A 27,829-nucleotide genomic window follows, 5' to 3' on the forward strand; every position below is an offset into this window, starting at 1 on the left:
GATTTGGCCAAAAATTAAAATGATATCCTGCATTATGGGACAGTGTCAGACCTAAATGTACTCGAAGCAATGTCAGGTTAAAAATATAATAAGTTTTAAGTTCAAAGTTTAACTTTAACGTGCAGCTGTCAGTTGGAAACAAGCGGCTGCATCGGTAAAATGTTATATATGAACACGTTCAACAGTTTTCTACCAACTTTCTGTCTTGCACCATTTGCAGGATCAGTGCTTTTTACCGTCATAAAGTTTTATATTCCTCATTGTTCTCCATTAAAACAACATGTTGACTGACGCAGCTACATGTGATCGTTTCATTTTTCACAGAAGAGTCACGTGACGCGTTATACGCCCCTTTTTTTGCGAACTCGCAGAGAGTCTGAGTTGACAAAGGAAGTTGATAACCATCTTGATGATACATTTAATCTCTGGCTGGGGTTTTCGTTTTTGTCAAGCCAGCTTGCACAAAGAAAGCCCAGCTATGTCAGACTTGCTTCATAGTACTGCTGTGCTCGAGCTGCAGCATCGAGTGAAGGATGAGTTGTGCAATAGAGGCAGGGACTTTATAGATTTTTTAAAATTCTACTTGAAGAAACTGTATAGAGTGAAATGTACGCCATTTTTTCATAGCCATGAAAAGTCTTCTATTTTTGCTGTTATTTTGTTGAAAAACAATAAGATTAGCAACAAAACAAAGTAATGGTAAACATAATTTACCTTATTTTCAGTGCCTTTCATCCTATTTTTTATAAAGCAGTCAATCAAAATCCATTTATTGCTCGTAGTATGAGTTGGGAAATGTAGGACCTATTATCATAAGTTCAAAGCCAGTGGTGAGTGGGATTTTTCTGGGGAAAAAATACTTTGAAATGAGTGAGTAGGCTTTATTTGCAACACCTGACTTGTTAATCAATCACAGTGACAGACAGTGTAATAATTGTAAGTGAAAAGTTTGAATATTCTGGCAGATCTGTCAGGAACAATCCATCATTCATTTCTAGTTTTCCAACACATTCTCCGGTCAATTTGAAATTCTGAGGTGGACAGACAAGTTTTAATCACCGCCTAATTCTCTATTGCTTGCAGTTGTATTGCCATTTTCATTTCGTACAGCAACAATGCTGCCATGACAATAACAGCCTTTGATGCACGGTGCATGTGTATGGCCAAAAATATTTTCCATCTGCTCCGAAACAGCAGGACAGCATCCTGTGTTATCGCGATCTAAAAAGAGGAATAGGAGGAGAATGGAAAATGGGAGTAAATAAAGAAGAGATGGCCCGGTTACAATAAAAAGAACAATTTCACCACTGATCATGGTCATCGTTTTGGCTCTGTTGCTGCTGAACATCTTCACATTCAGTTCATAGTCAGTTTCCCCTTGCCAAGTCCCGATCTACTAAAAGCGACTACATGAGAGTGAAACTGCACCAAGGTGACAAAAGCAGAGGTGCTAATTAAACAGTGGGACCCAACAAAGCAGACACACTTCAAAGGTGGTGGGACAAAAGTGGAAGTGGAGCAGGGAGGGAGAGAGACAAAAAAAAAAAAGAAAAAATGTTTGGAAAAAAAAGGTGGGAGAGGTGAGAGGAGGAGATGAAAGAGAGAAACAAAGGTAGACCCAGAAAACGGGGATATGCAGCGATTGTGTGTGTGTTAAAGAGAAAGAGAGAGAGAGAGAACAGACAGAGCTGATGTGATGGATCATCAAAGGATAAGCGAGGATATTGAAGGGACAGTCTGATCAAACCATGCAGGTGTCTGTTTCCCTGCCCTGAGGAGGAGAGGAACATATCACTTTGCCTGCCTCTCCCTTTCTTCCTCTTTCTTTCTCTCTCCGTCCTCTTTGCCTTTGTGTAGCGGTTAAAGTTGTGCAGTGAGTGCTTAGTTGTGAGGTAATAGTGAGGCAGGTCTGCAACATGAAACAGATGCACAACATCAAAGATTCAGTATGCTCTTTAGAGCTCCGACACCTACCTACAAACTGGATTTCGCTCGCTACGACTGGCTTTAGCAGACAAAAAGATTAAAGCTTATTTTATTCTGTTAGTAATTACATCACATGCAATACATCTGCACTCATTATAATATGCATATCACTTGTTATGTAGGCACAGTTAATATTAATTATGAATAATGATATTTCTGTAATAAAAGGGGGTCCAACAGAAAGGGATCACCTCATTGTCGGTGCCATTTAGAATATTAAAATGATTATATTTTGACAATAAGATATGGTTACCTAAATCCACATACTCCTAAATTATCAGTTTTAAGCTTTATTATCCTTAAGTGATGCTCGTCTATAATTGGTATAGTCAGTATGTAGTACAGCTCTTATTCAAATTGTAATGATGCTGTATTATTCTATATTAGACTTCATTATTCGTTTTGCTTTTGTAGTGTTTGTGTGATACCGCCTACAATGCCAAGCACACAAAAGTGAAGATGTTCAGAAAAAAGGGGATACAACGCTGGAAGAATAACTTATGCCAGGCGCACACATAAATCCACAGTGGATGTGGAGTTGTAGTACAGTTTTGTGGCTCCCCTCATGCTGCGTCTCCCTCCCATTTTTTTTTTCTTCCTTTCAGGGCAGGAGACTGACTCTTATTCAGTATTTACCTCCCTCTTTGTCTTGTCTCTCTCTCTTTCTTTGTCTTTTGCCTCCTTTATCACTGTAGTTTATTTCATTTGAACTTCTCCACCCCCATCGTAATTTCCGTGCCTGAGACAGTGTCGTCGTCTTATTACAGACCACAGCGATATTGTGTTTGTCACATTTTATTGATTCATCTCTCACTTGACCTTGTATCTGACCCGCATGTTTGCCCTGGTGTTTGTTAGCTTGCCAAGCGTTCTCCCTGCAGGGGCTGTTATTCAGACAGAAAGAGCTCTAAAAGAGAATTTAAACTTTGATCGAATCACTGTAGAGGAGGGGGGTATTACCATTTTCAAAATGTCAATTCTGTTGAATTATTTTCTAAAATGAAATGTAGCCAGTTACTGTACAGCAAGAGGAGCAATTGTGGGACAAAAGAGGATGTGATTAACTATGATTAATAACTTTGTGCAAGTGTTATATTCGTTGATGACAATGTCATCGTTTAGATGAAACCAAAGAACATGTGTTGAGAAGTGGAAGGCCACTGCTTTGTCTGCTCGTAGTTGTAAAATGTGTTTTCATCAACTACAAATCCACATGTTTCTGTGCTGTTAGGTGATCGATAGTATGCAGTTAGTGTAACTCTGCGCATTATGTTGTGTAAAGAACCAAATGAGGGAAAGAAAAGAAGACTACGAAAGACACTTTGTATTTGAGACTAGACATTCAGGCTTATAAACTATCTCTGCAACATGTTTGCCACTTTGTCCAAGGTTTTCACTTGTTCATCTGAACATGTTTGTGCACTATTGAGCCTCACACAGCTATTTTCCAATGGAATGTATTGCTTAACAGACAGAATCTATGACTTGAGTACGACTGCGTCCTTGTTGTTTTCGTGAAACTTCAGCGTATGTAGCAGGGAAATGTATCACAGAGTCAAATAGGAAAATAATCCCTCACCCAGTTTCTGAAAAGATGCACTTATGGTCTCGTATCAAATGTTTTCTGGAAAACACTGACCAGCAGTGAAACCCCATCCTGTTATATGGTGGGAATCACCATGCCTCTCCAGTGTTGAGAGAGGCTAATTGGATCCATAGAAGATGGTCAGAGTAATTACACGTCCAGTAATGCTTCACTGGAGCTCTGTCATCAATGCGTTGTCAAATTGCTCACTGTGTCAAACAACCTCTTAGCCTCTGATTGATTTTACGACGGACCCAGTCCCTTCCATTACCACCCTATTACCCCATTTTTCTATTTTGCACTATCTTTCTCTCATTTCTTGACACTATGTGATGATTTTCAATTTCTCGATTGCTCTCTATTTCTTTTTTGTGTGTCCACTCGTAATGAGCTGTGGCTCTGTGTGTATCTTTGTGTGCGCTTATGTGTATGTCTATGAGGTTCAAAATGTGGTTCACTGTCTCTGAAAGCTTATTCTTTAAACTAGGGGGTATCTTGTGCACATAAAGCACATTTTACAACTGGTAATACTTCTACATGTATGCTCTGATCTCATGTATCTTACCATATACTATACCATAGCATACACAAGGACGGATCAATACATTAGGAGGGTGAGTTTTACATAGAAAATACTGTAGAAGTGCTAGCCAGCATGTAAAGAGTCTAAAGGATGTTTTTTTTTTCACACAGCAAAATTGTGAGAAACTTCTCTAATGCAAACTTCAATATTTAACCACTCACTCAAGCAAATACAGCGTAGTGTAGTTCCATTAGCGGCCCATCTGCCTAGCTCTTTGGGAAAGTTTACACTCCAGTAACTGTGAGCCAACATTACCTGAAATAGTGCTACAATTGGCAAACACATTGGTTATCCCTTATACAAGTAAGCCAGCCATGTCTCACAGAAATGACTTTCCTACACAACTAAACTACTTTCTCATTTTTAAAGAAAACTTGCTTCCTCCCTGAAAACTGGTGCTATGATAGGAAACGCTTCCAGTTTGAAGGAACCATAAAGTCGCCTTTAGGAGGTTGGAGACATAAACATCCAAGGGACTAGGGTTTTCTTGGGAACCATTATTCTTAGACACAAGTTTTATTTTCCCTCTGGTGAGGTTTCTGAAAACATCATGATTTGGGGTAATAGACGACGAACATGTTTGAGGCTTCTCCTGCATTTTCTGGGTTATCAGGGTAACAGTTTTGGCCCCACCTCATTTATGATTGGTTGGCAGCTTATTTATGAAATGACAATGAATATGAGCTCTATTCTTATTGGCTCCTTGTAAATAGGTTGGAAGTTTTAAATTCCTACATTTCTTAGACAGACCTGCTTTCTGGAGATGAGACTAAGGCGTCTTCTTAGAAGGACCTGTAGCAGAGGTTACATTCCATACGCTGACCAAAGAGCCTCTGCAGACTCCAAAACCTATCTCACAGTCAGCCTATAACTGTGAACACATAAGAGTTTTGTTTCTTTGAAAACCATATAGGCAACTGATCATTATGAGAGAATAACAAAAGATTAACATGTAAATAAATGATGACCAAAGAGCTTACAATTGGCTTTACTCTCAGAAAAGCATTGAACTAAATGGCAAAGGTACGTTAATTAGAGAAGTGATCTGGAAGACAATTTGTTTTCCTACTAAAATACAGCTTTAATTAAAGTATATTATTCTTGTAGCCATCTAATATTTATATCTAAATAATACCTTCATATTCTAGCCTCTCATTTCAAACAAGTCAGGTAGAAATTGAATCAATAAATCAATAAAACTCTGCTAGCTCAATCTGGTAGAGTAAGTACATTTAATAGATGAAGAGAAGAGGACAGGTGGTTGTTTGACTGAAGTGATTTTGATTTACACATGAGAAAAATAACATGTTTTTGTAACAGATTTTTTCCATTTTAAATATTCAGTTTCATAGTATTTCCTTTCCACCCTGTCTGTATTCAAATCTGTTCTTCTCGTGCCATCTGCAGAGGAGTGAAGCCAGCGAAAAAGCTTGTTTACTGGCAGTATCTGTGTTTTTGGTCGAGAGACACAGACAGGTGGAAGGTAAAGCAGTGATGTGCTGCTTCTCTTTTCTCAAAATGACAGCTGAAAGAAGCAGCTCTTCAAGGATAGAGCACTGACCCATGGTCCTGGCGTGAGCTGGAATTACTTAATGAAATGTGCAGTGAATAGCAGCTGAAACTAATCCAGTAATTCTCTGTGTTCTGTGGCTATTGCTCTCTCCCTTTCTCTGACAGTGGTTTGACAGGGCTTCAGTATCCTGACAGGCCAATTAGACAGCAATTTGCATATCTTCCTCACTCCATTTGCCTTGTTCATGAGAGCATAAAATAGGATAATCTGGCTTTTGGACCTGTGCACGATATCAGAGTCAGTCAGACTAACTTTATCCTCCATCATACATGACCCTTCCACCTTCCAAACTTCACCCCATCTCGCTTTCTTAGTAACCGACTTGGGTCTCTGTTGTTTTATCGGCCTTGTCTCATCCTTTCCCATTCCCATTTATCTTATCCTCTGTCCTACGCGCTCAACTCCCTCTTCCTCTCTCATCATGGCCATCATGCAAATTATAAAAAGTAAACATGGCCATGCTCTCTGACTGAAAGTAATTGGATGGGTTGGTGGACGATTTTTCCCAGAAACCCATCAATTACAGTCAATATTTATGTGCACTGTAACATGACAAACTACCACAGTCCTGCATGTAAACACTCTGCTATGGAACTGGCAGGCTCTGGTCGGAGTTAGAAACAGCAGGCACTTTATTAAACACTTGTTTCCCCAAAACAGTGCTGTGCTCTCTGTAAATATGATTTTTTTTTTTTATCAATTTAACACAGTTTAAATCTAATATACTTTATTAGTCAAAATGTGAAAAAGTTCAGCGTACAGTTCCAGCGTGTGATTCACTGTGCCAATATTTTGGGAATCAAGGCCAAGATATGATTATATTTGTATATGGCTCCGATGAAATTATGCTTTGAATTTCATTTAGTGTAATTTATGCTCTATTTTCTCTGCTTTTGAGGTGACCTTACCGACTGATCTTGTGCAGTGAAGTCATTAAAAGTCCATGTTAACGGCTAATTCTTGTACTTTTTGGTGAAACAGATGCAGAGTGCTGTATTTTGTCTGCTTTATTAAAATGTTACAGGCCCGACCGTGTAGCATGTTTGAATTTTATATCACTGAAATTCGTGCTTGTCCTGCTTTGACTTGCACCTAAGGTCAAAAGCAGCTGTAGTTTCACTAATATAATTGAATGTGGTTGGATAAGTGCAGCGTATTTACACTCAGCTCTTACCAATACAGCTATTCAGTTCATACAAACAGTCACAATCACTCAACATTTTACAGACGTGTAGCTGCAAGAGTAAATTCAGTTTTGTGTATGTGTGATTGACAATATCATGTTTACTGTCCTGGACTGACATTTGCTATTACAGCATCTAATGTACATTTTAATTTGAGTTGTATGCTAATTTATAAAGTAAAATACATTAATGCAGTGGAGACAATGTTGTTTTTTTATCATTTTCTCTGCTGAGCATATTATCCAGAGCAACATATAAATAACCAAGCAAGCAACCAGAGAAGCAACTCTTTAATTTCATCTATTTTAATTAGTAAATGCTACACGGGCTGGTTTGCTTTAAACTGTATTTCAGTTTTCACATGAAAGACAGATAAAGCGAAATGAGGTCTTTCACATGCGTTCTCGCTTTGTTGTTGACCGTTTTCAAATGATGAACCACAGTTTGCACATTGGATCGCGGGCTGTGTTTGAAAATATGGTTTAAATCTGATGGATGTCTTGCTGTTGGCTGCCAAGGTGAAAGACACAAACAACCTTTTTATTCAATGATGCTTCAGCATGAGAGACCCCAAGATTAATGTCTGTATAAGAGAGACAGAGAGGTAGAGGTTAAATAAGGACTAATAAATACAAGGCATTATGTTGTTTATTCTATCTTTTCATAATATCAAAAAGATTTCAATGAACTCTTATGGAGCTCAAACAAAGCTCTATTAGAAGTGTCTATTTCCCTGCACTCTGCTTTGTGAAGATAATACTTTGCCATCATACAAATGTCTGTTTTTTTTTTTTGCAAGTTCTTTCATTTTTTCCTTCTTTTTTCTTTTCATTCTTTTCACACTTCTCTCTGCAAGTGTCTCACTATGTCACATCCCTTGTTTACTGCCAGTCAGCTGTTAGTTTGCAGCTGCTCAATAAATTAGATTCCATCCACATGGTCCAATATAGTTGTAATTAAGTGCCTCAAACACACGCATAACCTTAAGGCAGCATGTGTACTCCTGGACATGGGTCTCAGGGGTCAATTATGGCTGTCTAATGACTTTAATTTGGTAATTTTCAGCCCATTATTCTATTTTATGTCTCTTGCAGTAGGTTATAATTTAGCGAAGGAGCGATGGCTGATCTGGTCGGGGGTTGATGGATGACTGTCAGCGCTCGAAAAGGGGAGCTCCGTCATTAATAGTGTCGAGGAATGAGCTGTCATGTCAAAGCAGAGGAGAAGAGGCAGGAGACGCTGCCCTTGTTGCACTGTGAAGGCTGAGCTGTTGCTATACTTCAGAGCTGTACGGATGAATTCAAGCAAATTTCTAAATTTTAACCTACTTACACCTATCAAATCAGTGTCACTTGTAGCATCCAGTCAAAATAACAGTGATAATGCCTTTTACGAGTGTCTTCTGTGGTTGTTTTTTTACAGCTTGGGCCTGCATTTTTTCTTCTTCTTTACTCTCATTTCTGTGCTCAGTGTATTTTGTTCACATTTTGTCATTCCATCCACAGCACAAGCCTAGATGACCCCTGAAGTGGTCCCACAACATCTGACAGCTGTGCAAGTGCACTGAGATTCTTTTTTTTGTGCATCTTCACTCTCCGCTGTGCCTTCTTTTCAGCTCTCCAGACAAAAAAAAGAAGAGGGCTCACTTTTTACACAAGTGCCAGAACGTTTGAAAGGCAATTTCAATCGGGTGACAGAGTAACGGATGAGGGCAGCGAGGGCCATCAGTCAAGTGCTGAACAGAACTAAGTCAGAGTTCTGGCTAACATATACTAACAGCCACTCTCCTGCCTTTGTACTCACTGCGAATGACTCAATTTCCATCTTCTTGCTGAACACTGCAGCAGGAAATTACTTGGAAAAGTTATTCACAATCACGATATACTGTATGAAAAAGGTGTCTGTTAGGTATTATGAAAATGCTCTTGCAGCTGTAAGCGTTATCATCTGCCAGTTTTAAGAGAACTGTGGCAAAACGTATAGGGAATGTTGGTGTATATATGTTATTGAATGATTGCGGGAAGCAAATCTGAATATCAAGCAAATAAAAATCTGCAAACACTGATCACAAAGATTAATACTTAAATAACAAGCTTGTGCTGGCCAGTGGTCATTTTTATTGTACTTAATATTCAGAAATAACTAAAATAATGCTCATGTGCTCATACTCTTCCCCTCTACATAAAGCAGTGGCAAAGTATTTTTGTAGGACTGTTAAAGACACCTGGAGCTCCACAGCACTGCAGAACCGCTGAACTAATTTATGATTTGCTATGAGGTTATTAGCATTCTTTCTCAGGTTTTTAATCTCCAGCCCTGAGGATTTCTTTGTCTCTGCTAATTGTGAGAGTAATAGAGAATAAAGCCAAAGTGGAAAAAAAAAAAGAGAGAGAGAGAGAGAGAAGGGGGAATAAGGAAATCTCCCTTATCTGTGTTCCTCTACCTCCCATGACGCAAACAGATGAAGACGGGCTAATACCAACCCCTTCCTGCCCTTCTAAGACCTTTTGTTGACCTTTCCGTGTCATTTAACTCTATCACACGTGGGGCTGTCGCTGTGAGGTGAGGATTTTGTGAAGTCACAGTCCATATGGGTTGGTATTATGTGTGGTGATGATGGGATGGTGGAGCAAAATTCATAAAATTCAGTTTGAAAATGTTATGAGTGAGACTAACCTTAGAGGTGGTCAGCACTGTTCATGAATGTAATGTTCCGTAACGGGATTCTGAGTGGTCATTAGAAGATAAAATGCGAAAGCAAACATGCAAATGCCACCTTTTCATCATTGTTTTGTATAAAACCAGACAGACATGACTGGGCTTTAGTGATTAGGAATGTATATTTTATATTAGCTTGTTAGGGACTTTTACACATTTATCAGCATAAGTATAAAAATCCACTGCAGCTAGTTATTAGCAAAGTTTTTTTTTTTTTCTTTTTTTCCCTTTTGTAATTTCAGGGACTTGTCTGACCTACTGAGGAATTATTCTGGAGTGACGATATTTCATTCAGATTTTATGGTGTTTTCTACGGGAGCAGTTTGCTAAAAATGCAAGTCTAAAGACCGTCCGTCCACAATTTTTAAACAAAATTGCATCATTCACATTTTTATTTACATTTTTAGTGTGATTTTATACATGCGCTACAGAAATCATTTATTTCATTCGGGGTTAAATAGGTGCAGCAGTGGTTAGCACTGTCGCCTCACAGATAGAAGGTCCTGGGTTTGAATCTTGGCCTGGGATCTCTCTGTGTGGACTTGCATGTTCCCCCTGTGCAGCGTGGGTTCTCAGCCGGTTTTCCGGTTTCCTCCCACAGTCCAAAATTGGTGATTCTAAAGTGATCAGTGTGAATGTGAGTGTGCTTGTTTGTCTCTCTATGTGGCCCTATGATAGACTGACATCTGTCCAGGGTGTCCCCTGCCTTCACCCTGAGTCATCTGGGATAGACTCCAGCCCCTCCACGACCCTACAGAGGATAAAACAGTGTTTTGATAATGGATGCATGGTTAAACAGGTACAGAGAAAACGACTAAATAAGATCCACCACCTATGATGACATATCACATATGCACTCACACTTTGTGTCAACAGGTTTCCAAAAAAATCTGTGTTTCTGCCAAACCTTGCAAATGCTGATGTTACAGTATTCATAGGAAACGAAACAGATTTGACAGGTATGTATGCGCAACAAAACTGGAATCTGTTGTTATTTGCTGTTGGTTTCACACTCTGATTCACAGTAGCCTATCTGTGTAAATAAATAGAGCTGTTATTTCTAAAAAAAAAAAAACAACACAACCATAAAGACATTTTCACATTTTCTTCAGCTGAGAAACTGACAAATGATCAAACATGACAGCGACGCATGCATGAGCTATTGCCTGCCGTCTGTTATGACAAACATAACTAGCATGCAGAGATCAATGAAAGATGACAGATTAGGTTATCTTAACCTCTACAGCATATCAAAACTACACTGCTCATTACCTTCTCTCGAGATGTTTTCTCTGAATTTACCTTCCTGATGAATGCTGCATGTGGTCTCGCCCCACAGCCCACCCCCCCTGCCGACCCGTCTGACGGATGGTTTAGCTGTGTCATTTTAATAAGTGTGCATTAGCATGCAAAAGGTCTCACGGGGTTCTCAAATGCCACCTGTCAGATTTCATTGATGTTGTGTTTGCATTAACTCAAGCTATAGTTGAACATCTATAACAGATAATGTGAAAATGATTGTGTGGCCAAGTGTTCATAGCAAACAGAAGAGGGCCAGGTGAGGAGAAAAAAGGAGAAAGTTGGTCATACAAATGAAATGGATAAACCTATAACTGTTGAGTTTTTGAGTGCTGCAGTCTGGATTTCCAAAGCAAATCAGCAACAACTCCTGTTTTCACAGGACTGCTTAAAGACTCAACAGCTCTGCAGGCTTGTAAAGTAGCAAACAGCGGATCCAGTTAAAAAGCCATTAGCTATATTTTTAATATCAACAAAGCATCAAATGACTCGCTGTGAAGTTAAACAGCTGCTAATAGCGTTCTCCCCCCTGAGAATCGGCACACTAGCTTGCTTTTCTGTGCATCTTTCACTTGATCTAATAGTTTTAGGTGGCCGGTCTCCTTCTGCAAAGCCTCCTTTGGCCAGTCTCAACAAACAAACTCACAGAAGATAAATGTGTGAGCAAATGTCAGCCATCTAGCAAGCTAGACAGACCTTGATTTGTGGTGATGGTCCAAACTGCAGCTAAAAGGCCAGTTAATATTGAACTTGCCTTTAGTAAGTCAGTGGTGAGAAAGCGGACTGAATTTGTAAATAGAAGGGAGCTGGTCGCCTTAGTCGAAGAATTTGACAAGATGATTTATTATATATACAGGAGCTCCTTCCTTTGGTATGTTTAGGTACGTTTCATCAGTGTCTGGCCTCTATGTATTGGTAAGAATCACTTATCAGGGCTGCATGTAGTTGATTTAATCAAACGCATTTCCATACCTTATTCTTTTAATCACTTTCTGTTCTTCCTTACACACCATCACTCTTATTACGTAGCAGATATGCAAAGTATGGCACTGTTGCGCTCCCTTTAGCGGTGTTTACTCACTTGCATACTTATTTGTCTGTAGGTATAGATAAAAATGACATTCAAACACCGGTCCATCAGAATGTTGCTGTGCTGGATACACAGGATCGTTTTAAATGCTCCTAGTTTTCATGTTGCATTCAAAAACCATTTGATAAAGGCGACTACTTACCCAGTGTGACCCGATGATGTGATGAGTTCACATGCACTGTGTATACCAGATATGGTTCATATGAAAACCACAGCGCAGGTAGTCTGTGGTTTTATGGTGAATCAATCTCGATCTCTTTAGTATGGCATGTGGATTCACGTTTGGCATTTTTCGGAGCTGAGTCGTGGATCAGTTTTCTAAATAAATTTGGCAGTCATGCAGTTTTTTTTCTTACCATTAAAGTAATGAGATGGCAACAGTAGTAGAGATTAGTAAATTAATAGCTGTAGCTTTGGGCAGACATTCATTTGTGAAGCAGCTTTATTGCATTGATGGGTTGTCAGAGGAATGCAAAACGCAAACCCAATACTCATCAGCATGATGCCACAAAACTTTTTTAAATGAGTCTAGAAGGCAAGTTTATCTTTGCCTCAATATCACAGAGATGTGCTTGAAATGCTGGCTCAGATATACCGTGGGTTTTAGAAATAGCCTCCACATGATTAGCAAATTTAAGTCAGTTTTACTTACATAGCCACAAATTGCAATTTAATCTTATAATTTACATGCATGCATATATATCTGCTCAATTTTGGCGACCATTGATAGTTTGATTATGTGATGTAGTAAAAATGCTTAAAGGAAAAGTATAACCTGATTATTTTGGTTATTTCTGAGCGATGACACTATGACAGTCTGTCAACTGTCTGCTTTTAATCATAGCTTTTGCTTTAGTGTTTGGGGATTTTTAACGACTTTTACCAACGCAAAGTATGAAAAAATGTTTTTGAGCATATTTCCAATAGTTACTTCCATAGTTAAGCCCTTCCTCCAATATTTAGCTGCTTCATCTCCAACATGAAAACCACCTTTCTAATATCGTGTATGTTCCCCTCATGACGCCAAAACAGCTGTAACACATCAGGGTATGGACACAGGAAGTCTGCAGTGTCCAGTCGTGAGATGTTGGAAGCGAATCCGCTGGTTTGCTGGGTGGGGCCTCCATTGATTGCCCTTGTTCCAGTGCAGTTGCTTGATCAGATCAGGATCTGAAGCGTTTTGGGAGGCTTAGTCAAGGCATGGGGCTCTTGGTCGTGTTCCTCGAGCCCTGCATGAGCAGCTTTTACAGTGTGCCATCACACATTGTCCTGCTGGAGAACAGTGTCATGGGGGAATGCTGAGTCATGGTAGTTGTGTGATTAGTCTGCAGCAGTGTTTAGGTGGGTGGTACATGTCAAAGAAACATCTACATTACAACCATGTTTGAGCAGAATATTGTAAATATATATGTATGTATATATAATATATATTGTAACAAGGAGATCATGGTTATACATTTCACCTGTCAATGGTTTTAATGTTGTGGCCGATTGGTGTACATTTGTACTCACTGAAACACAGAAAATATGAGTGTGTGTCTGCTGTAAAGCACTGGGCTGCGATGTCCAACTCTTCTCAGTGAGCTGCTGAACTGACAGAGGTCATAGTTGGAGCCACTGTGACATTTACCGCTTGGAGGCTTATGGGGACTCCCTGCTGTACCTGGAAGTCTGTGATTATCTCTGAACTATGCCAGCCTGCAGTCCAGCAGAAGGCTGTCAGAAATGTTGGGAGACAAGGTGTGATTTGGTTGAAAAGATAACGAATGGACGATGTTAACCATGGAAAGGCTGATAGGAGAGCAGGTAGGCTTCAGAGAACTGGTGTATTTTAATGAGATGGAGCGGTATTCCTGTCTCCTGAATTTTCAGTAATGATCATTTAAAATTACAAAACAGACAAATTCTGTATTTTATTTTTTACTTCATTTCTCACCTGTTATTTCTTCTGCGAGCAGCTCAGACCCAGGTATTAGCCAATTAGCTGGTTTGTCCACCAGTTTGGTCCATATTGAAATATCTCGAAAGCCACTCTGTGGGTTGGCACAGATTTTTTTCTTTTTTTACTGATTCTAGCACCACCGTTCAACGACAAACGTGGGTTTAAGTGAAGCGTCTTGACAGCCAATGGATGGATTGCCATTAGATATGGTACACACAATCATGTCCCCATCAGGATGAGTTGTAATAACTTTGGTGACGGTTTTTTTCTTTTTAGCATTCAAGGCAAGACAGCTTTAAATGCGTGCTAAATCATAAATCCTAACATGGTAACACACTAACCCAAGATGTGTTAGTGCTTTGCTCAAATAAAGTTTGGCTGACATGAAAAAAAATCATATTTGCTTGCTTTTGCCAGCATTTACACACCTCCAAATAAGACACACTCAGTTAATGTTGACATGGAAGTGATTTCAGCTGGAAAGTGGAGATTAATGTGGCAGCTTTGTTGAGACACTACCATGGCTATAGAGTTTTTCAAAATTAGGAAAAATAAGGGATTAAAAAGGATATATGGTGTATATTAACTGATGATACATTAATCAAATGTATCAATCATAAGAAGTCTCTTGTACTGACCTAATGAGTTCTTAGAGCTGCACTTGAAAATTTATCTTGTGGTTTAGTCCACAGTATCTCACTATATCGCTTATTTTCTCAGATCTGTAGTTACAAAACTTCGTCTGTGTTTTGCTCTTTTAGACCACAGTTTACAGAAGTGTGATCCTGGCCAGGAGTTTTCACTCTTTTTTTTTTTTTTTTTTTTTTTTAATACTTAAACTCTCTATGTTGAGTGTATGTCTGTGAATGAATGCTGGCGCACACATGCATTCTCAAACTGCAAAAAAAAAAAATCCCCCCATTCACAAAGCGATTTAACTGTCAGCGGGTGACCCTCGGAGCAAATAGCAGCTGACTGAAGAACAGAGGAGGAGGTGAGGAGGGTGAGAAAGAGGGCAGAAACAAGAGTGTGTGAGGTGTGTCAGGGGCAAAGCAGGGCAAGGTTGAGTGGTGCATCTGAGTGCTGATGTTGAGAACTAAATAATTGCTTACCGCTGTGAAATCTGTGGCAGAGGAAGGGAGAAGGAGCATGGGAAGGAGGAGGAGGAGGAGAAGCACAGTGCGATACTCAGGAGGTTGGTAGTGCTATTTATACCTGCATTAGTTATCTAATACACTGTAGTTACCTCTCTATATCCGCCCTCCACCATTGCCTCCCCTGGGGCTACTCCTCCCCTCTCACTCACTTTTTAATCCACTACTTTGCATCTCTTTGACCTCGTCTGTACTCGGGCCACTGGTATTGTTCAGTTTCCAGTGTTCTTTTTCCCTTTTTTTTTTGGTTCTCTTACAATATCGCCACACTTATTTAGTGGCTCTTTTTTTTCCCTTCTTCTTTTTTTAATACTTTGAGCTGGAAACTTGACTTCCTTTGTTGTCCAACTTTTGATGCACTCTGCTAGATCCCCGTACGCCATTTGCGTAATTTTCCGTTTAACTTGATAAACAACCTCTTGCCTCATTTACCTTTTCCTATTTACATATTTTACTGGAGAAGTTTGTGGTAAATCACCTTTTAAAAGCAGCTGGCTGAAGACTATTTAAAGCACTCAAACGCATCAGCCCCTTCCATCTCAGGTGTCCTCTAAAAGTTGCAGCCTAAATTGCCCACGCTAGTGTCTTGTGTTCAGTGGTTAACACCTTTTAAGCACATCGGCCAAAATGCTTTCCAGCGCTGTGCGTTTTTAGCATTAAAGTCACACAACTAAATCCTCACGTAGCTCAATTAACCGGCAACACTGACAGTCACAGTTCATCTGATGAATTCCAATCCCACAACTTCAGAGGCTGCAATTAACACTAATTGCATCACAGACCACCAAAGCCCCCGGCAGAATGAGTGTGTATTGTCTGCGATAATGAATTCTCCCCATTCCTATATTGTGTTGTCCAAGGCATCAGGAGTCCTGGGTGAATAGATAACCTAAAAGTGTGTATGTGCGTTTGTGTCTTTGTCTTTGCGTGTGTGTGTATATCCTCTTCCCGTCTGTGTGAGCTGTTAGTTTGTCGCCCTGAGGTCAAGTGGATAGTGCGACAATCTCCCAAATGCAATTAGGAAGTGGCCGGCTATCTAAAGGAGACTCTGATGAATTGCTACTGCAAGTCTTTCTTTAACTGACTGGGAGTTAAAGTGGGTGCACAGGCTGACAAATAGATTCACACATGCACACAGCCAAACTTCACATTGTGTGAAAACTAGCCCTTTTGTTGAATTTCAAAGTGCTGAACAGGCTTAAAAGAATTTAAAGCATTAAGACTGCTATCTCTTTAAAAAGAGACTTTTCAGTGCTGATTTTTGTGGTGGGGAGGGACTTGGGTAAATTGATTCAGGAGTAATTTTCCATTATGACTCAATTTTGAGGAACTCAGAACTGTTGCTGATTTATTTTTTGCATTTGTGCACAAGTGTCTACAGCATGTGTAACGATACTACACTATTGCCATATACAGTATAGTCATTAATATTCAAAGAATGGATGGATGCACATATAGAACTTTAAATAAAACATGTTTTGTAGTCGTGTAACTGCTGGAGGCATTAGAATGTAATACAATGGAGACATGTAATATCTGTGGTGTTACACACAACATGTTCTGCTTACTTTCTAATCAATGAATTTTTCTTCAGTATAATAATTCTTTAACGGAAAATGTACATTGCAATTAAAGCAAAAAGGACATAAACAGTTGAGTCAAATTCAGAAGATATAATGCACCCAAATGATGCAGCAACAGTGTGAGTATAGTCTTGTTAAAGGTGAAAGAGGAGAGCATGAGTGTCGACATTGTTGGCTCTCAAAGGGTAATTTCTTAAAATTATGCTTAAATGAATAATAGGATGGGGACTCTAATTGATTGTGGTATTGAATTCCGTTAATGTGATGCTCTGAAAAAAAAATGGCCCGACTAAATGAAGTTTTTCTTCATGGGATTCGTGCGGTTCGTCTTGCAGTGTGACTCTTTTCTTTGGTGTAAAGTAGTAGAATAAAGCTTTGAGTCTAGATTTAAAAAGCCGTATGTCGGGCGGTGACAAAAATCTCCAGAGCCTCCACTAACACTTGACAACTTATCCTCCAGTTAACTGCCTGCTGTTCAATGTCCTCATCGTGTCCTCACCAAAAACTCAGAGAGACAGTACAGAGAAAATCCCATCAAAGCCAACAGGGGAAAAGGCTTATTGGAGGGCCATGAACCTTCATTTGTTTTCATCCTCCTCCCTCTCTCTTTTGCATTCCTCTCCTCTAGGTCTGCTTGCACAGTAAAACTGTAGAGCAGGGGTTTTCCTGCCACAGAATGAGCCTTTGGAGGATGACTGCATGACAATAATGTGTGTACAGTAAAGTCTGTGTTACTTTATTTGACAGAAATCTATCAGTTTTTTTTGTTATTTTTGACCATGTCACAATCAAAACTGTATATTACGATTTGGTAAATGCAAACCCAATGAAATAAACTGGTTAATGGTATATATATTTTTTACTTATTCTGACCATTTCTACGTTAGTGATTTTCCTTTGGCACTGGCTAAAGCCTTCTTGGGGATGTTAAGCATTCTTCTGTGCAGAAACAACCCTGCTGTACAGTAAAAGTAGTTGTAGAGGATCTCCTCTTCTAATGTTCAGCAAGTGTAACTATTTTAAAATCCCTCTGGGGTCATTGATTTAACCCCTAAAAAATAATATTTGTGTCTTATCATTAAATATTTGAAACTTTTTTTCTATTAAATGAATCAATTCTTGCCTTAAAATAACTTTGAGTAATCTCTGTAAGCCTGAATCCATGTCTCTGGGACAGTCATCAGTACACTGCAATTTCAAGGTGAAAGTGCTCAGCCATGGCATTGACTGCTTATGATGCCGTTACGACATATGGACATATTAACAAGGTAAAAAAAAAAAACAACAACTTGATTTTCACCAGAGGGGGTCTTTAACATTTAAATACTTTCAAGGCAATGTACCTCCTTCTTCAATAGGCAGATATCCTCAATACAACTGATACTAACCGTGACCCAAAGCTGACCACTCGCTGTGTGAGTTTGTGTTTGTGTTGTGACATTGAACTGCATACAGAGCGCTGTGTCATCTATAGTATGTATCACACTGCAATAGAACCCATTAGACTGTACATTTTATACAAACTGGCAGCTAAGCGTAAATGGAACAGCGGGAGCTTAAACATAACGTCCATTAAATCGAAGCCTGAGACGGTCATGACAATGAATACTCATCCAGTCAGGCTGTAATAAGCCTTAGAGTGGTTAATTCTTCACTCTAAATTACCTTTCTAGGAAGAAGTTGGTTGGGACAGCTGGAGCAATCGAGACCCTATAGCAAGAGAAGACTTAAAACAGATACCCTTGTTTGCTCAGTCGTACACAACCATGTCCTTCTGGTGATTAAGTGCAAAGTGCTTCTTCATGATGGAAGTTTCTCAAGTCAACAACGAAATGCACAAAAGGTGCAAAAAGCAAACCTGTCTCCAAGGACCTGCTGACATTGTTAGAGCGACGCTGCAAATCAGAAAGTTTCAAATGAAAAAGAAAAACCAGAAGCATTCTTTTCTCAGTGGAATTTAGCTATTTTTAAAATACTGTTGGCAGCCTTACAGTAAAAGATGTTGTACTGAAAGAGCTGAAGGATTCTTTCTTATTTTCCAGTTTTGGAAAAAAAAAAAGCAAAGCAGCATCAATTAAGTCTTATTAAAATCTGTGACACGATAATGAAGTCCTCATGATAATTTCCATGTTTTCTATGCATGTTTGTGCTTTTGAAGCTGCATAATTGACAGTCAAAGCATATAGACACATACTGTATTATGTATGTATGTGTGTGTGACTGAGTGTAGTTAGAGATTATCTGTGGGTCAGTCGTGGGATCAAGTGTAATCCAGTCATTAATTAAACTAGAGGAGCAAAAGGTGATTGTGAGCTCAGTGCTGAAGACAAGAGAATGAAGGACTCACGGCTTAAAACCGCGTGATACTCTGTCTGCTTAGAAACTCGCTTTAATCAAGGTCTTAGCTCCCTCCCACCACGCGCTCACTGCCTCGCGCACACACACACAAATCTGGATGCCGAAGCTTTTGTGTCTTCCGCTCTGCACAGAGTCAGACAAACGGGTGCAGGCACAACAGATGGAGTCTCTACAGTATTTGATTAAGAAAAGGAATTAACATGATTGAATTTTCTGTTTCTCTGCTCAGGCTTGACTGAGAAAGTGGGTTCATATGAAGCTTTCAGTATTATAGAAGTCACCACTTAAAATTTTCACCATCATGTTACGAGGTGATGCACTCCACAAGGTGTACAGGAGAGGAATGTTTGCAGAAGCGAAACACTTACTGGTGATGTTGTCGCTCTTAATGTATTTGTTTCTACCACATTATTGGACAGCCTGACATATTTCCTTCTCATACCAAGCATGTGCCTCTCCCTTAATGCAAATGGCTGGAGTATCCTGCCTGTTTTGTATAACTCTCTTGTTGGTGTTATGGAGTGAATCACCCAAAAACCTCCAGTTGAAGGAGAAATTTAAATCACAGGTCACTGACAGCTCCACTGGACAGAATGTCAGAGCTGATTCCTAATATGAATTTTAGTGTCGCTACAGTGTTTGCTTTTTAAATCATGTCACTTCGATTAGCTTTTTAGACTTTTTCCACATCCTATTCAGATTACTCTAACAGGTATATTCAGGTCTGTCATCTTCACAGCAGGTTATCCAACCAAGATGCTGCAGCAGCACTCCTTCTGTAGCCAAAATGTTGAAACTGGTTAGAAAATTTTTGAAATTACTGCAGAGGGCCATCATGGTCACTGGTGAAATACCTTAAAGAAGGATTACGTTTCCAGCAGCAATTTAAAGATCCCATATTGTGCCCTTTTTCAGTAAATTTGTGAAAATCCCACATGTCCACCCAAATGTGTCTTTGAATTTTTCTGCTCAAAATACTGCAAAGATGGTTCATTTCACCATGACTGTATGAACCCTGGTTATAGCCTTGTTTTAAATAGTTCAGTGTCTGCTGAGCTGTTCCACAACATTATGTTTGCCAGGCTTTCTTTGTGCAAGTCAGCTCAACAAATCCTAAAACTCAGAGATAACGGGTATTACAATAGTGTCTATCAACTTTCTTTGTTATCGAAACAGCTTATTTCTTACATGAAAGCTGCACAGTAGAGCTGGTCAGAATTTAGGACTGTCCCATAATGCATAGCATAACATAACTGGCTCTGGACCAGGCTAGCTCTGCAGCATAAGGAACCACGATGATGAAAACTTTGACTTTAGGCTCAACATATCTCGCTAACCCACTAATCTTTATTTTTAGTCCAGCCCTTAAATGTAAAGGACGGGTTTAGGTTTCAGTGAAGCACAACAAGCCACATGAAAACACATTAAAGCACACACAATCCTTGCTTATTGGTACTAAATCAGTCTCAAAGTTTCCACCAGCTCTGAATGTCGCTCAACTTTATGAATTTCAGTGTTCTGACCTGTGGGTGTACGATTAAAGCTGATGTTAGACACTTCAGCTGTACATCGTGCTCACACAGATTTTCCTATCGTCGTGGTGACGTTGTCAATAAAAGTATAAATAACAGAGAACATTTGTTGTGCTGTACTCATGGCTGAGATATTTTCAAGTTTGCAGATGCAGCTCTAGAAAGTAAATGAACCTGAATAAATGCCAAGCAGATGCTCATTCTGAGAAAAGGTTGTATAAAAAAAAGTTAGTTGTTGCAAAGGCTCTGAACAGGAAACTGATGTAAAAGGGCCTTAAAGTGCATTACCACTGAGTGTTAACTCCGAAAAGTCCTGAGTACAATAGAAGAAAAAAAATCATCAAAAAAGCAAAGTCAACATAGTTTTTCAACAAGTGATTATGATTTTTGATTTTTTTTAAAGTTTACTCCGTCTGATTAGTTTTTTGAAAGTCCGCCTAAAAAATTATTTTCTAATTACATAGAAATAAGCCATAAAGTGAGTGATGTCTGGCTCAGACGAGACTCACTTACTGATAAAGTCCTATCCTGCGTTTTCCACAGAAAGGTTTACTATTTGTTGGCTTGTTTTATTCAATTCTCACTTCACTGTAATTACGAGCTTTTCTTCGGCTAATTGTGCCAACAGACCCGAGAGGGATTCTGATATCCAGTTCAGTAAGTAAATGTCTGGTTTACATTTTTTATGTACTTTATGTGCAATTTTAGCAATAAACATAATATGTACAAAGCACCTCACAAGCTGGGCTATTTTTCTTCTTTGTGTTTTGACCAGAGAGCTAGCTGAGCTAACTAATCAGTACAATTCTTTTCATAGGCACTGCACACAAGGTCTAGAAGAACATTTGTCATGTGGGAGTTACTTCACAAGTTCATACATAAGTCCTCGACTGAAAACTGAAGCAGACATTCATGCAGCTTTCCTGACAAGCTGGTATATGTACTGTATGTAATTATATGTAATCACCCTGTCTTAACTAAAGTGTTTGTCTTCTGCTGTTAGTCAAACTGTATCCACACTGTAAAAAGTTTAATGAGCATTGGTAGCAGAAGAAAGACCTCGTCTGGTGCCGTTCATCTGGTTGTGAAGAAGCAGTCTGCATGAACAACATCCTCAAATCTCAAATGATTAATTATGATGATGCCAGAAAATGACTTCCAGTTCAGCTTCTTCTGATTTGAAGGACAGACCATCTTGTTTTTAGTAGTTTATTGTTCTATTTGGTTTTAGTGTTCAGAGATTCTGCTTCCTACCTTTGATTTCATTACTGCTATCATTAGCTAGGCAATGGCAAGAACGTTATTTTAAACAGAATTTAAAAATACTGAGAAACGGTTAAGTGATGGATCAACTCAAGACACCACCGCCAGCGGTAAAACTACTTCCCAGTTGGACACCAAACGTGTCTTCAATAGGAAACAGATGGAACTGTCCAACCAGAAGTGCACACAGGAGCAAAATGTAACTACTGTAATAAATGTGCACTGCTGTGACCACTTATGTATTAGGTGTACAGACTCCGAAATGTGTACTGAGGATTGAATTAGATTTAATTCAACCTACTAATTACACACAAACTCCACTATCTTTTCATTCGTCATTGTCAGTGTTCATGGAGAGTCAATATTAAATATGCATTTCTATTGTATATGTTGTTGATTAAAGCTCACAGTGAAACAGTATTGTAATTAGTTATTTATATATTCTGGCAAAAACTCCAGTGTGCTCTTAAAGAATTACAACAATGTATATGTTGCTATTGTTAAAATAAAAAACATTTAAAAAATCAACGCAGTTAAAGCAAGAACTTCAATAATACCATAATTACGCATTAAAAAACTGCATTTTTTCAGCAACCTTCAGCTAAAGAGATGAAGTAATGTAATAAATAAAGCAGTGAAATGTAGATAGTGTCACAGCACAGGTCTGCATAATGAAGAGACGGAACTGAATCTCCAGCGCAACATCATGTTTACTGACGGGTAAAAAAAAAGCAAAAAAAAAGCAGTAGAAATGGTAAATAAGTGAAACCACAATATAAAAATAATACCTCATATATGGCTTACAGCAGCCGGTGCAGCTGTCTGAGGAAAGGAATAAAAGCTGCCTGGACAATTAAAGTGAGCAAAGTGCAACAGTCAGAAGATGGGCTTTAATGCATAGCTGCAACCGTTATTGCAGCGGTCTGTAAGTAATAAAAGTAAGGGCCAAGAAGTCCAAGAGACATTATTCATCATGAGGCCTTGCATGTGATACAGTCTATAAGTAGCCAGCTCACAGGTTGGAGGAAGAAGCTGTTCTGAAGTCTATTTATATTTCAGTTTCTTGGTTTGCTGAGGTCACTATGAAGGGGACAGAAGACCGACCCTAAAGAGAGTATTTGAATGTAAATTCACCCTTGTAGCAACCTCTTTCTAAGTAAGTGATGCTCTGGGAACATCACAGTGACATTAACTGTAATAAGTGAGAACTGTATGAACTGTAATGTTTTAATCTACAGTCGACATCGGGGTAGAGAATGTCAAAGACCGTGAGGCCGTAAGACTGAGGTGATGCCTGAATAAGATAGTGGGAATAGAGGAGGGTGTGGGGAATAAGGAAGAGCAGAGCAGGTACGACCAAACAGCTTTTATGGCCACATGGGCTACATGAAAGAAAATACTATGTTAACAAAAATACCACCATTAAGGCATGGACTGTAAGAGGGGATTAAGACTCAACATCAACAGGGACCAAACTGTCACACATGAACACCTCACTGCTGCTGAACTTGATTGCTGTCGAAGCTTAAATAAACTCAGCAAAACATAAGTATCCCTCACGGTGTAATGACCTCCATCGTGCAAGAATAGCCCATGACTGCGAAACCCCATAAAGCTGCCACTTAAACAATGTGTAGCGCTAATCTGTGAGCCTCGTCACCGTTCCCTGGATTGTCACCAGCCTTCCACCTGCATCAGCATGTGATGCCAGACAAGATGATCCTGGTGTCTGGATGCTGCAGCTGAAGGTGATGCAGGTCCTCTGTCGCTGTGGTGTTGTGTGGGTGCACATTCCATGACGGTTAGCCCTCAGTTCTTTTTTTGAAAGCGAGCAAGAGAGATTCATTCCAACAGATGTTTTTTTATGCCCATCATCAGCAATGAAATGAAGAGTATCTGCTAAAAATAGCCGATGAAGCCTATGCTACAGACACTTAGAGCAGTACAGCCAACGGACCATAATAACACACACTCAACTGAACCACAGTAATCAGTAACAATATTCTGTGGTGTGATTTCAACTTAGTTTAATGAGCTTATTTTTATCTACTGCTCTGCAAACACGGACACAGTTAAGACAGCAACTTCTAACAAAACTGTGACAATCAATCTGTTATGATAAATCCGCTGTAACAAACATTATAGCTCATAGTTATCTAACATTAATGACACTGTCTGAACCTATTTATTACTAACACTCGCTAAGTTGGGAAATATTCCATAAAATTTACAGAACAAATATAAAATGCAATGTTTTACTAGAATTAGTTACTTGCAGCTTAACTTACACACTGTAACTACAGCTACAGGAATGTAGGTTACAGCTTTCATGTCTGATATTTGCCAAACGTAGACGTGTATGCAATTACCTCCAAAGTTTGCTTTAACAATTATCTATAATGTTTACCTTGAGTTATGGAAGTGAACCTGTTCGCACAGCCTGAAAACAGTGAGACAAAGTGCACATAAAACTGTGCTTAAAACGCCTCAGTTGTTGAACATGCACTTATTGATAGATACTGCAATTTACTGATGTTCCCTAAATGCGTCACATGGAGGCTCCAGTGGATGTCAGCTCACAGAAGCCTCTAGTCTCCTCACTCAGTCACTGCAGCGCTGCAGCTCAGATAACGTGTATGACCATAAATCACTTTAAGTGTAATAAAACATTTAAAATCAAGAGTTTGCCAGGTTGACATGATGTTATTCTATGTACAAGAACTGTTTTTTACAAGCAGTTTTCTATGTGCAGATCATGCATTTTAAACTTGAATCTCACAGTCAGTCTTGGTAATGTAATTGCAGGAAGCCAAAATTATGATGATAATTAACAGTCGACCAGTTGTGTACTCCTGCCTTTATCATGACCACAGATGTTCTTTGTTAAGTGCTACTTAATGATAATTAGAGAAAAACGTGAGCAAAGAAGGGTTTATATGCATTACGTGGAGAATGGTGGTGTAGGATGATAGCAGGTGATCATTATTGGTTGATAAAGGTTTTAAAATTAAACAGCACATCGGGATATGTTACAGACAAATAAATATGGCATGTAAATTAAAGTTGTTTTCTTATTTTGCGAGGGTGTACATTAATTTGAAAATTATTGTATGTGCCAGTAGGCCAATAAGTGAGCATAATAAAGTGTGAATTTGACAGACTGATGTTCTCTGTAATTAGGTTGGTAGGGAAAATATATGAATAAGTGCAAATGTTGACATGTGACAGGAAAAAATCTAATATTGTTTATCTGGAGGAAAAACTTTTGAAATGTTTTTTTAAACTTACATGAACTCAAATTATAAAGAGAACTACCAAAATATCCATTACACAACAGGAAAAAGACTTAAAGTTAATGTTTAAACATATTTGATGCGGCCCCATGAATCTAAAATAACAAAATGTAAAGTTTAACAAATAAAACTTTTTTATTAAGTGTTCTATCCATCCCTGTTACTTACAGTAGGAATACACAAATTTGTTTTGGCTTCCTGTGACGACGTGTGAGCTTGTGGAGAATCATTTTCTCATTAATTGTATCCAACTTGTCCTTTTCCATTATATTGGCAATTTAACATCCTGTGAAATACATGTTCCCTGACAGCTTGACATTTTCTGTCGATGGAGTTTATGCTGCTCAAGCTTCTGTGGAGTACCATCTATTTTAGATGATTGCTATTATCGAGCCATTTTTTGCTGACTCTTCCGCTTTACTCCCAATCTGCCGTGGCAACACGCCAGCTCCCCAAAGCAAAAATCTATGCCTTTTGATATTTACTTTGAGAAGTGAGCCTTTTCCCTCATGACGTATAGGCCAAAAGATTAGACTTCATTTCATCCGTGCACCACGGTGAGGTGAAATTATAGCGTTCCCTCTGGTGAGGCTGGTGAGGAGAAAACTAAGCGGCAGGAAATGAAGTGTGTACATTGTGTGTGTGTGTCCGGGCATGTATGTGTCTGAAGTATGCATTTGCTGACATTGTAGGAATCTGACTGAAATCTCTGTCATTAATATTTACATATACATTGCCACATTACATTCCTCCTCATCTCTCTCTCTCTCTCTTGTTCCTCTACTCCATGACTCTGTTGTGTTCTCATGTAAAATGGAATCCAGAAAAATGCATTGGCCACGACAGATGGAGTGGAAAATGGATTTGCATCCAACTCCAAAACTGTTAAGTGGAAGTACCTCGTCCTGCTTCCCGCCACTAAGTCAAGGTTTATGCATAAAGGCTGCAGCAGTCAATTACAATCACTCTGTTTGGTCTCATCTGAGACAATATTTACTGACGGAGTGTATGAACGTGTGCATGTGCAGGCAGGATCTGGGCCTTGCTTATCACCCTTCTCCCAAACCACCTGCTGTGTTTATTATTTGTCTGTACATACATATTGCATCTGACACCCGTATCAGGGACCTTTTCATTTCTGTAAAACCTCAAAGCGGGATAATACACGGACCAGGCATCTTGAAAATTGACTGTGGATCAAACCTTGGAGCCCACTTTGTTTGGCAGCGTCTTTCACCATTCTTCCCCCAAAAAGAGGATTTGGAAAGTTGAATCAGGTTCAAAGGAGGTCAGAGGAAGAAAATAAATGGAAAAAAAAAATACTGTGCTCATGAGAGTGGGGTATGAAGATAGAGGGAACAAAAGTGGTGAGGGGGAACTTTGACTTTATATTTGTCATTATGGGTTGAGCATTCAAGCAGAATTCCCATGGCTAGGCCGCTTTTTGTTTCCGCTGTGTCCCACAATGTTCTGAGAGATATGAGCTCGAACAGGGTCAGAGCACTGCAGCTCTTTGTTCCCTCTGCAAGGAGATTTCCCAAATCCCTGAAATGAACACTTGTGTAGAGGATGAACTCCAAAGACGATTCTGGAGTCACAACAGTGTCTGCACACGCACAGCAACACACTCAGCCGGTATGATGGAACACTCTGTGGAGTGGACGAATTTCATCTTTTGTTGAGTTGGCACAGTTTGACACATATCAGAAATTATTTTTGTCTTAACTACACCCGAGGGGCCGTACACTGTGTGTTTGTTAGCAGCTCATGCAGCTCTCTGTGTCCAGAAATGGGCCATCAGCTGAAATTTAAAGTGATAGCTGTATTGTAAAGAAAATGCCAGCAGTGTGTATTGTTAGTTTTTACTTCACTGCCCACACTTTAATTCATCTTTAGCTATTTGAGCCGCTTGGTAGCTTCTGCTAGGTTTGAGGAAATGACTGGAGGAAAAAAAATGAAGCAAAGTAATGTGATTTGACTAGCAGTGTCATGAGAGAAAATTAAATGAATGGGAAAAAATCTAGTTATTGGAAATGTTTTCCCTTGCTGGAGTTTTTTTTTTTCTCATAATTTGTTTATTCACACAGTGTCGACCTGAAATTAAGTGAATGCTCAGACTTCCATGTTGTTCTGACTGCTTCCATATTAGAGTCCTCCATATCTGCCTGCTGATGAGCCACATGCTGAGCAAAATTTTCACTCTGCCGGGAAACAGACATGTTGAAGCCCATTATGTCTCTGATGTTTTCTATCATTCTGTGTTTTCGTCTTCAGAACTCACATGGTTCATTTCTCTTTTTCACCGTGGTGATGGAAGGAGTGGAGAATTTAGCCATCCAAGTGTTAAATTACTTTTCTCCTGAAAAAACATTTTCAGAAGTGGCTCTTTTAATGTTCACTTGATTTTTATCTCTCCTTTTCTTTTTGACAAAACATACTGTCTTTGTTTATCAGTCTTGGCTTTACTTTGCTTCTTGCTAAAAAAAAAAAAAAAAAAAAAAAAAAAAGAAATATGACAAAAATGAACAGAATAGATTTTGATCACACATTCTTATAAATTGCACCTTCTTCAGCTCACTGCACATTTTTGCGCACTGGCCCTCCTACAAACAGAAAATACTCCCTGAAGCACCACACAGACATGTTGGAAACCTCTATGTGTGTGTGTCTGTGTTATTGCTAACAA

General features: G+C 39.2%; 1 protein-coding gene across 1 annotated transcript in view; it reads left to right on the forward strand.

Annotated features, from left to right (window-relative positions):
- Nucleotides 1-27,829, forward strand: part of LOC103366750 (calsyntenin-2-like) — a 162,016-nt gene that overhangs the window by 81,376 nt on the left and 52,811 nt on the right. The window lies entirely within an intron of this gene.

Source organism: Stegastes partitus, unplaced genomic scaffold (genome assembly GCF_000690725.1).
Source record: "Stegastes partitus isolate 25-593 unplaced genomic scaffold, Stegastes_partitus-1.0.2 Scaffold973, whole genome shotgun sequence".
NCBI lineage: Eukaryota > Metazoa > Chordata > Actinopteri > Pomacentridae > Stegastes > Stegastes partitus.